Source organism: Acanthochromis polyacanthus, chromosome 18, assembly GCF_021347895.1.
Source record: "Acanthochromis polyacanthus isolate Apoly-LR-REF ecotype Palm Island chromosome 18, KAUST_Apoly_ChrSc, whole genome shotgun sequence".
NCBI lineage: Eukaryota > Metazoa > Chordata > Actinopteri > Pomacentridae > Acanthochromis > Acanthochromis polyacanthus.
In genome coordinates this window covers 30,315,388-30,328,267 of record NC_067130.1, presented here as the reverse complement: position 1 = coordinate 30,328,267, position 12,880 = coordinate 30,315,388, and positions in this window count along the sequence as shown.

Here is a 12,880-nt window from a genome sequence, read left to right as displayed (position 1 = left end):
GTAACAAAGTCCATCTAACAGCATCTTTAATAATTTGTAATTTACATGTTATATCTTGTTATATCTCTGCACAACAAATAAATGTCAGTTTATGACATTATAGCTATGCTAACTACCTGCTAGCATTAGCTGACAAAGCTCTAACTATACACTTAATTCAAAAGGAAAGTTTAAGCATAATACTGAAAATAAAGAGGGTTTCTGTCTCCTGAAACTAAACCTATAACTGCTTCCGGAAACTCTGGGAAACACAAGTAAACCTGCAGTCTGAAAATATGGTACAACAAGGTCTAAGGTTTAGGATACGATGGAGGCTGGCCTTGAAGAGTTTTATATGTAGAAGCAGGATTTTAAAGTCTATCCTGGATTTTATGGACAGCCAATGAAGAGAAGCTAATATTTATGAAATACTGTGTGTTACTGGTTCCTGTCAGAGCTCATTTTATATAAACTAGGTGATGTTCAGAGAACTATAGGGACTTTCTGATAATAGGGAGTCCAGAATAGAAGTTAGAAATGCGTGGACTAATTGCACAGCATCTCTCTAGGGCAGAAAGGTCCTGATTTTGATGATATTAAGCAGGTTTTTTTTAAAAAAAGGCCGAGCTACAGATGTGCTTCATGTGTGAGTTCAAAAATAGGTTCTTCACAGTAGAATGGATGGCAATCAAATGAATGGAAATATATAATCACACCCAATTAATGGTGTATTAGCTTGCAAAACAGAAGAATTGTGTTTATCTGCTGAAGTTCTGATCTGGATCATAAAATACTTAAGTAGGATTGTAAAGTACATGAAAATTATCCGGGGTCAAAGCAATGCCATTAGAGACACTTTCTGGTTTGATAGTGTGTTTCTGAGGTGTTCAAATGCAGTAGCTTCAGATTTCTCTGAATTTAAATGAAGGAAATAACAAGTAATCCGTGCATTTATGTCCTTAAGACATACTTGATGTCTGAGTGTAGCAGAACTACCAAACAACAGCAGAACACTGGTGTCTGTTGATGGCGTTCTTTGTAGAAACAGAAAGGCTGCAGATTAATGGAGGTGATCTTTTGCTCCTGGCACACGCTGCTTTTTCTTTCCTTTCTCTAATTTGCAATTCAGAACCTTCGAGGGGCTTTTGTGTGTTTGGACTCGAACGCTAAAGTCTTTCTGACCTGCATGTTGCCTGTCGATGATGGCTATTGTGGAGGTGACTGCTGCTGCTGAACCCCCACAACCCATCAACACACCCCGAATTAACACTAACAACAATGAAAGAGCAGCTTCTTTGCTTCTAGTCAGCAGGTAAAGTGTTGATCTGCCACCTTCAAGTAACTGTTTCCATGCAAAAAAAAGCTTAAAAAGCAGAGGTTCTGGTTGGATTCATGCAATGTAAAGTCTACAAAATGTTATTAACCGTAAGAACACGATGCCTATTATAAAGCACGGTGGTGGCAGTATTATGCTCTTATTTTTTCAACTGATTGCAACTTGTTAAACTCAATGCTGCACTGGAAATCAACCAAAACAGACCAAAGAAGCAGGAAAGTTTAAAGCGGCTCCGTGTTGCACATACGACCGACCAACAAAGGCTTTGTGTCGAAAAAGAAAGACGGAGATAAAATGGACCAGCTGAAATGCAATCGCCCCTTTAAATCTCCACGGCAACCACAACCCAGCTCTCGCCCCATCTGCTGTTCAGTTTAATGACGAGGAGAAAGGGAGTGAAGAGGAGGAGGAGGAGGAGGAGGAGGAGGAGGAGGAGGCTGGCACAAGTCTGCTGCCATTCATCCACATTCATCCATTAGCAGGCAAATCCTGACCAACAACAACAACAGAAACAGCAGTCAGCAGAAACACAACCACAGTCACAACACTGTTACATCACAGATAGAAGCAGCAGTTTGGCGTTTTTATGGCCACATGCGTTCACTGTCTCTCTGCCAGCTGTGTGTAAAGCTGGATTCAGGAGGTGTTTGTGTCTCTCAGCTGGACCGGCTCAGTTGAACACCTTAGATGGCCTCCACAGGTGAACCTCCTGCTCTGAACCAGGACCGACCTCGGCTGCCCTCTGCATCAACCCGGCCTCTCAGAGCTCTGCTGCTGAGGCCACATGCTGCTTCTCAAGTGTCCTTTCAACATAAAAGCCTCCTTCTCCGCCTCCCAAAGTGCTTTCTGTGCTGGAGAGCTGCAGCAGATGGTGGCGACGGGCTGCAGGCGGAGAGTGTTTCTGTTTTGCTGTGTTTTCATTCAGCTGTTGCCGAGGATACTGGCGTCTAAATTCATTTTTATCTACGTTTCGTAGCCTTTTACTTTACTGATAATAAAGTGTATTTATTCATCTAAAGCAGGGTTGTCAAACATGCAGCCAAATCCAGCTCCTGGGATGACTTCACAAAGTGTAAAAATTACAGAGAAGACATTGTAAATTTGTAAAACTATCAATTTAAAATCATTTCTAGACCCTGACAAGCTGTTTGATCAAGTAAAATACTAGATTGTACATTGTTCTTTTGTCTTTTTGTGCCTCATTTTCAGAAGATTTTGTCTTGTTTTTGTTGTCTGACTTTTGTCGTTTGTCTCACGTTTTTGTTGTTGTGTTTCTTTTTGGTTTTGCTTGTGTTTTTTCGTCTAATTTTGTCGTTTTGTGTTTTGCTTTATTCGCTGTTTTGAGCATCGTTTTTGCCGTTTTGTGTTTTTTTGTCTCACTCATGTTGTTTTGTTTATTTTTTGGCATTTTGTTTCTCTCATTTTTTGTCTTATTTTTGTAATATTTTGCTTTTTTTATTTTTTTGTCCAACTTTTGTCATTTGTCTCATGTTTTTGTCGTTTGGTTTGTTCATATTTTGTCGCCCTGTAACTTTTTTGGCAAATTTTTTGTCTCTTTTTCTTTTTTAGTGTTGTTTGTCTCGTTTTTTTCTCATTTTGTGTCTCGCTTTTGTAATATTTTGTGTCGTTTTTTGAAATATTTTAGCTCGTTGTTATTTTTTGTCTGATGTTTGTCGTTTGTTTCTCATTTTTGACATTTTGTGCGTTTTTGTCTCGCTTGTGTTGTCTATTTTCTTGTTTTATTTCTCACTTTTGTCCTTTTTTGTCTCATTTTTGTCTTTTTTGTTTTGTTTTATGTCGTTTGTCTCATTTTTAGTTGTTTGTTTTCTCGCTTTTGTTGTTTTGTGTTTTTTTGTATAATATTTTGTCTTGTTTTTGTGTGACTTTTGTCGTTTTGATCATAACGTAAAATACTATAACGTTCAACACCAGATAGCTGTGACTGAATGTTCTGTTCCTTTGTAGATAAACTGTGATCTGTAACTATTTTTTGCACTAAAACAAAGGAAACGTTTGGAGTTGCGGTTATTTCTCGGTTATTCTGCTGTGATTTTACCGGTGCTGAACCAGAATGAGTTTGACACCGATGCTCTTGGGGCTCCAACAAAAGTCACATTTACTCATGTTTATGTATTTTAGCAAAATAAAGTTGCAGAACAGATTAGCTTTTACTTTGAGATGTTCAGGTCTGCCGGCTCGCTCTGTCTGATAACTATGCTAATCTATTTTGTGGCTATGCTAATAAGTTCCTGCATCATTACCATAAGCCTGCTGCTGCTGCTGCTGCAGGTCAGAGCAGGCTCAGGGTCAAACTACACACTGGTGGGTTCCTCAGTGTGTTCCTCCAGTCAGAACACACACACCCATTCCCTCAGTGATCAGCTGCTGATGCTAATTCCTGCCTCTGATCTGCATCAGTCAGAGCTGCAGCGGCTCATAATGAATCTAATCACTAATTACATTAGCGACCCGGACGCCCTCCGGCTGCTGCTCTGATTGGTGGCCCGAACCCTCAATGAACTCATTTACATTCAGGCTGTTGTTTTTACACGTGTTGTTAATCCTACATCAGCATTTTCAGTCAAAACTGTTTTCTTTTGCCAAATCACTGCATTTTTGCAGGACGTCAGCTGGGAATGAAAATAGATTTGGTCGCATTAGATTTAATCTTTCAAATCAGTAAATATGAAGATAAAATGTTCATGCATTTGCTCTGTGTTGCAGCCTGCTAAGACAAAGTGGACTCAGAACTGACTCACTGCCAGCTGTTGCCAAAACATTGATCTGTTTCTCTATTCAGAGACGGGACCCTCAGGGGCCGATGGCTCAGAAGCTCCATCCACACTCTGTTTGTGTTCTGCTTGAGACAGATTAGAGTCATGTTTCCTTAAGCGTATTGGAAAAACTTTTGAAAATTTGCAAAAAAAAATTTTAGAAAGAAAAAATGTAAAAATAGAGAGGAATCTTATAATGAAGTATTTACTAATTATTGCTGCATGTCAGATAATACTGGATGTGTTTTGTGCACTCTGGAAAACCAAAAAAGATTCAAAACTTATTGGAAAAGTTGTTTCCACCTCTTATGAGATGCATTAAAGCTTTTTTGAAAAAGTCAGCCCCTTAAACAAGCATAAGAACTTTTCCCTTTTAGCAAAAGTGTGTCAAAGTTTTTTCCAAATTTTGCTTTTAAAAAAAATAAAAAATCAGGGTCCACTTTCTACAATTTTTCTTGACCTTTCAAAAATAAATCTTACCATCTTTCAATACTGACCATAACTTGTGTCATAATGTGGACTAAACACCAAATTTGATACAGAGTTCCACTTACTTTTTCTGATGCAGTACTTCATATGTGGTAAAATATGGTAGAATAACTCTTCAGTATAAAAGCACAGTCTTCAATGTAGTAGTTTAGCAAAAAAAAAGTAAAACAATTTAAGTTAACTCAGGGTCCACTTTCCCAATTTTTCCAGATGTTTCCAAATAAATGCTACCTTCTGATCCTAATATGATTCATGCCATAATTTGTATTAGATAGCAAAGTTATATTCACTTTTTTCTAATGCAATACTTCACAATATGCAAAAATATATTACGAAAACACAGCTACAACGGCAGAATAATTCTAGAACTTTTGGACATAGTAGTTTTACAAGGATTTTGGATAAAAAATACTTTAACTCAGCATCCATTTTCCAGCTCTTTTCCTGACCTTTCAAAATAAATCCTCCCACCTTTCAGTACTAACCATGATTTGTGTCATATTGTGGCCTAGACAGCAGATTCAGAACAGAGTCCCATTTAGTTCTTCTAAAGCAGCACTTCAAAAATGTGCATTAAAAAAGAGGTTTTGAAACACAGATAACATGGGAGAACAATTCTTCAGCATAAAAGTTCAAAAACAAATTGAAGAGTCATAAAGAAAGATTCAAAATGCATTCACTTCTTCTCATGCAATACTTCAAAAATGTGCATGAAACACGTGCTGGAAATACAGCTAATATGGGAGACTAATTCTTCAAGCATAAAGTCTTGAAAGTTATAGTTTGGTAAAGCAAACAAACAAACAACAACCTAACTTTCAAAACAAATCCTCCATCTTTCACTCCTAATCCTGATTGCAGTCATAATGCAGAGCAGAGTTACACAACTCTTGTCTGTGTGTGTCTGAAGAGGAAGATCAGATGGCTAAATGTGCTCGTCCTGCACCCCCAGCCACTGCACACCCTCAGCACAACAAAACCCAAACACAAAGGCTGCAGCCAACACTTTGCACGCCCCCGTCAACGGGCACAAAGAGCAGAGAAACGACGGGAGGGGCCCCGGCACAAAGGTGCACCGAGACCCGGCCCGCTCGCCTCTTTTGTGGCGAAGAATAGCAGAGGTCCAGGAGCAGCTGCTGTTGGCTGCACGGGACATTTGAGACGGACTCCTTTCACCCAAAAACACAAAGTCTGGAACTGTGCAGGGCTGCAGGGCTGCAGGGGGGAGGACGGGGGAGGGAGGCTGCCACACAAAAACCAAAGGCACACTTTGCCAAATCAACGTGCAGCTGAAGGCCCCATTCACCCTGCAGAGGAGGAGGAGGAGGAGGAAGGCTTTAAAGTCATCAGTCAGAGCACAAAGGAGGCCCAGAGCTCGGCCATATGGACGCAGCCTCATCATCTGTCCAGGAACCAGCAAATAAACCAGCCACAGCCTATAGCAGCTCCAATGCTGCCTCCAGCTTTACTCAGCAACAACAAACCTCTGCTCTCTGATTGGCTGCTGGAGTGTGACCACCAAGAGCCTGAAGGGTCTCAATTAGCCCGATAGGAGGATAGGAAGGAGGACCTTTGTTGTCTTAGTGCTTCAGGATGGTCAGTGTGTCGGACCCATTAGTGACGGTGGAAAAAAGACAAATCAGAAAGTTGTGTTGAAAGGATTTTTGTCTCAGAATCAGATCGTATTATCTTCTCTATAACTATCTAATAACTTTTAGCTCCACTGATTTCTACATGAAGACTGAAATGAATGAATGAATGACAGAAAATTAAATAATAACAAATCCAAAACTGCATTATCTCTGAATTAATAAGAAAGATTTGATTCCTATTGGGCTAATTGAAAAACTTCAGGCTCTTGGTGGTCACACTCCAGCAGCCAATCAGAGGACAGAGGTTTGTTGTTGCTGAGTAAAGCAAATCTGTCAAAAGCATAAAAAAAGTCTTAACTTCAGACTTTTCTTTCTCTGCAGTCGACCTGCAGAATCCTAAAAAAAACACGCTCAGAGGAGGAAAAAATCTGAAAGAATAAACATCTTTACTAAAACAATATCTGTCCTGCCTTAGAGGCACATGGAGACACAGAAACCCTCAGAGTGACTGAACAACGTTCTACTGCTGTAGCTGCTCCATGTTCTTCTAGTTTTATCTACTAGTTCAGATTAGTTTACTGGATTGTTTTTATTATTTCTAAATTATTGGAAAAATTATTCGAAAGTATTTGTTAGTATTTTTCAAATTATTTAAAATATTTTTTAGTTACTTAATTCTTGTCAGTATAACAAAATTATTATTGTTATTATTATTGAATTTTTTTGATGTGTTTTAAATTAGTTTTGCATATTTTTAAAACTTTTGTCATTGTTTTAAAAATCTGGTTAATTGTATTATTATTATCATCATCATCATCATGATTATTATTATTTTATTGTTATTATTTGCATTTATTTTGGTATGCTTTAAACTACTTAAGATAATTTTGCATGTATTCAATTATTTTTTTATTTTTAAAAATCTGGTTAAATGTGTTAATAGTCTTAGTAGATAATTTATTCTTGGGTTTTAAGCCTATCAAGATGTAAAATTCCTCCAAAGTGTCAGAACACACATCCAAAGACTGATTTTCAACATGAATCTGTTTGAAGATGACTTCTCTCTGATCTTCTGCCTTTTTTTAATCGATATTTAGCAGATCGTTTTGGATCTAAAGCCATCTGAAAAGCTGAAGATTCTTTGACTTGAATGGACATTATTTCTTCTTTTCTTCTTCTTTGTGAAGCACCACAGAGAAAAAAAGTTTATGAAACCCTGTTTCTATCTTTAATGGGGCCTTTTATAAAGTTATTGTGCATTTGTTGATTTTAAAATCCACTCTGACAGGTAAAAGTAGTGTAAGAGTAAAAAGTCTAATGTTTCTCTTTAAAATACATCTTTAAAAACAGCATTACATGAATATACTCCAGTAAAATACAAGTACTTGTAAACTGCACAGCACCTGAGCAAATGTACAAAACACTGCTTTCAAACACTGTACAGTTTAAATGGACATATATTCTTCCGCCCCCCCAGTGGTGTCTCAGTGTAACTACAGGCGTCACCATTCAGCGCCATGCAGGATCATTAAAACAGAGTAATAACTCCCCCTAGCGGTGATCTGTGACTCCTGCATCTAAATCCTGAGTTTATCTGCTTTTATGAGACAGTCTGCTTCTGATTAAAGCCTCAGTTAAAAATAAATGACCTCCATGACCACGTTGAGTACGTTCAGAGGATAAAATAAAGAAGATTTCTGTCCAATAAAAGTATCCTGAACTCAACATAACATTGCTCACTTGCAAAAACAACTTTCAAAAAACTATCAAATTTCCTTTGGTTAGTTTTTCATCCAATTATCCGTGCTATCTGAGGCTGTCTAAGAAATACAGAAAAACAGAAAACCCTACAGTCATGCTGCTTTTGAATGACTGGTGTCATCTGTTGCTGCTGTTTTACTTTTATTAAATTAGTTTGAGCCGAAATACACTTCATTGTTAGTATTTGTACATGTGCAGTACATACAGAGACATTTAACTGTTGCTTCTCAGAGTCCCACAGTGTGCAAAAAATAAAAAATAAGTATATGTACACACACACATATGAGATTGCAAAGAAACTGCATTTCCTATTTTGTTTTAGTTTCTATTAAACTTTATTACATCACGTAACATTTTATTTCCCTCTTCGTTGTGATTAGAAACAGATTTTGTTGCCTCATAGGAATCATTTTTAGTTATCTCCATGTCCAAGCAGTGCTATATAATGCTATTTATTTAGGTTTTATAGATTTTTAGTTCCTAATTTTGTTTATTTTTTGCCTATTTGAGTAATTTTAGGTTTGTTAGCCAAACCTAAGGATCCACTCCAAGTAAAAACAATAAACAAATGAACTAGTATTTCATTTAATTCCATTCAGCTGATTCATTTTATCTAAATAAATGGTCTCTATTACATGGGATGGAAACCTTTCATTGGTGACACAAACATTGTGTACATATACAGTCCAGACAATATTTTTCTGGATATTTTCTTTGTTCTTCATGCTCTGTGCTTCAACACATCCAATCTGAAACAAAACAATGAACTACATCAGCGTATAAACCGCTGTGTGGGAGACACTGCAGATGCCCTTTAAGACATGCTGCAGAAAGTGTGGGCGTCAAATGTAATTGGACTCTACTAGCAGACACTTCTTAACTTCCTGGTGATGATCTTCACTGCAGACTCCTTCAGTTTTTACTTCTTGTGGACTCTTTGCCTTCAGTCTGGTCTTCAGGAAGACGAAAGATGCTCAGCTGGATTGAAATCAGGCGACTGACGAGAGAATATTCCACCTCTTCATCCTGAAAGGCTCCTGGGAGGCTTTTATTTTATGTTTAAGATCATGTTCCTGCTGAATGATGAATTTTAATCCATGAGTCTGGATTAATTTGCTTCTGTCAGATCATCAATAGGTGTTAAATTTCCAGCTCCATAGCATCCACACATGATCAACACCTAACAGAAGCGCCACTGTGTTTGTCAGACGAGGTGGTGTCGCTGTTTTCGGATGTTCGTGTGAGAACTGCAGCTTCGTCTTCCTGTTTTTGGGTCTCAAAGGTTTGCATCTTGTGGTGAATTTTCTCTTCATCAATGACCAGAAAACATACTGACCTTCATCCTTGACTGACTCTGCAGTCGTTAAGGGATTAAGGAGGTTTGTTTGGTTGTGCACACATGCTTTTCTGGAGTGAACAGAACTTCTAATTTGGCACTCTAACTACCTTCGACATCAAACGTATCTTCTTATCGCATGTTCCTGTCTTTAATACTCATGTTGACCGACAACTCAACCTCAATCTAATGTGAGCAACATGTGAGCTCTTTGGTTTGTCAAGTAAATTTGAAACCTAAAGCATGAAAGCTGCAGCTTGCAACTTAAAAGATCATCTTCTCTTGTGGTAATTTTGACCCTTTCAAACACAAATAAATACTACTCACATGTGTGACCTGAACCGAGAAGACGACTGTAGAAACTGAATTTGTCAAACCTGATGAATTTATACAGCAGATGGGACACAAGGAAGAAATCAGGATGGAAAACACCAGATAGGTGAGTCAAACAGGCGGAAAACAGGTAATCCTGGAGACAGAATGGCGTTTTAAAAAGGAGAAACTACAGAAAATAAAGGAGGACTATACAGCAATCAGCCACAACAGTAAAACTACCTACACCTGCTGCCAAAACATCTCTGATCATTTTTGCATAAACATGGGCCTTCTATGGGTGTCCTGTGATGTCTGGTCCTGGGACATCTTCACTGGATCCCTTCAGTCCACTGGGTTCCTGGATGGGGCCTTCATGGATTGAGCTTGTACCAGTAAATAAACTGTATTAGTCCAAAAATGTGATCTACTCCACATTCAACCCATCTAAGCAGAGAGGTTTTTGATCTGGATCCGTTCTAAAATGGTCCAGATGCAAAAAAATAAATAAATAAACGCTTTAAAATATCCATGTTTTTACATTCTAACACAGAAATTCCGTTTGAAAGAGTCTCTAGCCTTTGTGCGACAATTTATTCCAGATTTGACCAATCTAGTTGACTGGTTTTTGATCCGGACCTGGTCTAAAGTGGTCCAGATGCAGAAAAAACACATTAAAATCTCTATGTTTTTATATTTTTACACAGAAAATAATTGTTTTCCATATCAAAAACTATGTTTTATAAAGTCTTTGGTCTTTTATGACAATTTATTCCAGATTTGACAAACCTAAGTTTGATGTTTTTGGATCAGGACCTTGTTTAAAGTGGTCCAGATACAAAGAAATGCATTAAAATCTTCATGTTATTACATTTTGCCACAGAAATTAAAGGTCGTACAAATCAAAAATTCTGTTTTAAAGAGTCTTTAGCCTTTGCACAACAATCTATTCTGGATTTGACCCACATACACTCACTTATTTTTGATCAAAGTCTGGTATAATGTGGTCTAAATGCAAAAAATCATTAAAATGTCCATGTTTTACATTTTAACACAGATATTAATGATAGATCGAATCAAAATTAGGTTTTATAGAGTCTTTAGCCTTTGCACAACAATGTATTCCAGATTTAACCCACCCAAGCTCACTGGTTTTTATTCTGGGCCTGGTCTAAAATGGTCCAGATGAAAACAAAACAGCCCCAAAAAACAGTGGTCAATTAGTTTTGTTTGTTTGTTTGTTTTTATTGCATTTTTTACATATAGAAAAGCAGTTTTACTAATCAGAAACTGTACATTAAATAATCTTCAGTCTCTGCATGACGGTCTAGTTCATTCACTTTTACCTGATGGTGGTTTTAATGTTGTGACTGATCGGTGTACTTATGTACACGGGAAACCAGTGGTGTAGCCGTATACCGCCGTATACCCACTTATTTTTCAGTTAGCATTGTGTATACCCACTTCTAATGCTCCCTGGTGCGCATCATTCAGTAATATCTGTGTGCCAGGTAGCCCTCTTTTCCTTAAGGATGATGAAGCCAAGAACAACCCTCCTCTGCCTGTAATTGGCTGGTACATGCTACCTTCACTGATTCGATTGGTTAACTTTAGGGATGAGCCAATCAGAGGCAGAGTAGGGCGGGTCATACAGAGGAAAATTTTGATAACACCTCTGTGGCACCCCAGTTGATTGACAGGTCTGCTTGAAAGATGCGCGGAAATGTGAGAAAGTCAGAATAAACACCTTTCAAGTGAGTGACACGTATCGAGCGAACCTACTTTCATGTACGATATAATTCTCAGGTAAGTTTTAGGGTGGTTTCCAAATGAATCATTGTTTTAAACTACTGGCAACATGACTGCACATTTCAAGGAGAGGATATTTTGTCGCCAGTGGTTAAAGCTTCAGTCAATTCCAGCCATTTTCAGTACAAAAAAATCGCTAATATTCTATTTGTAAATAAAAATATGACGAGAAATACAGGGAATATTGGACGCGCATCGCGAGGTGCATTTCCTCGAAAACGACCTATTCGTGGATCATATACCGTCTTCAGGACATGTTTTGGACAAAATAGTTTACTGGCTTGTTTCGTCTGGATGTCCAAGGTTGGATTATGGCCGTTTTTTGTGGAATATTTTCATCTGTGTGTAATAATGAACCTGGAAATGTGAGTCGCGCTGTGTACGTTGAAGCCGTGTATAGAGAACGGATGGATGGATATTCGTTGTTTGTCGGACAAATGTGTTTATATTACCCGCTGTGATAATCACATCTGAAAGTGGTTTATACCGGCGGATTCATGAGAATCTAAGCTTTCCATCGGCGTATAGTGTTTGTATAATCGCGTTTGCAGTTTCAGACATTTAGCAAATTGCTTATGCAGATCTCAAAGTGTACCGCGGGCGGAACACTGAAGCGTAGCTGAAGCGCAACGGATTAAACTGAGTGTCGGGCCGAGTCTGACTAACGTTTTGAAAGGCTAACGTTATTCTAACGTAAGTCTGAAGCTAGCTAGATTGGGATAATGTGGGAAAACCTCTAGGCTGGTAGTTGATTTTAAAGTAAGTAAAAACACAAGAATGGGGACAGGTAGTTTAAGATTCGACCTAAAACAATATTGAGGTTTTATCCATGATGAAATATGAACAAGGATGCACTGTCAACTTCATATTTGAAGTATTTTATTTAAATAAATGTTCAAAAGTAACAAACACCATGTTTGCCTCATGATAAATACATGTTACATTAATCCAGTTTGCTTGTGTGACCAGTAATAACTACAAACTGCTCCTAATCAAGTCATGATAATTTTATAATAGTGGGCAAGTAGAAATGACTGAATAAATTGAATAGAGTAGTCTTCTATGTCACTGTTTCTAAAACAGGGCGTTTTTCTGGACTAATTAAAAAAAAGGTGAAAATTAAGAGTATACCCACTTCTCCAGGGACCACTACACCACTGTGGGAAACTAATGGAGAGACCATGACACAGGTAAAACTAATTAGTGCAGTCAAAAAGAGAAGGGAAAACAGACAAAAGTAGGAAGCAAAACAACAAGAGTAAGATCTTTGCAAAATAAAACGGGAAACAACTAAACAAAACTGAAGATCGTGACAAAAAATTGCACATTTGTCAATATAGATGCTTCAGATGGCTTTCAGAGGCTAAGTACTGCTAAATATGGTGGGCAGGCTTTGCAGCATTGTTCCTTTTGACAAACCCCCTCCACAACAGCAAAGTGCATCAAGTAAAAGTCACATCAGCTGCTTCCGGAAGCGACCAAACCTAGAAGT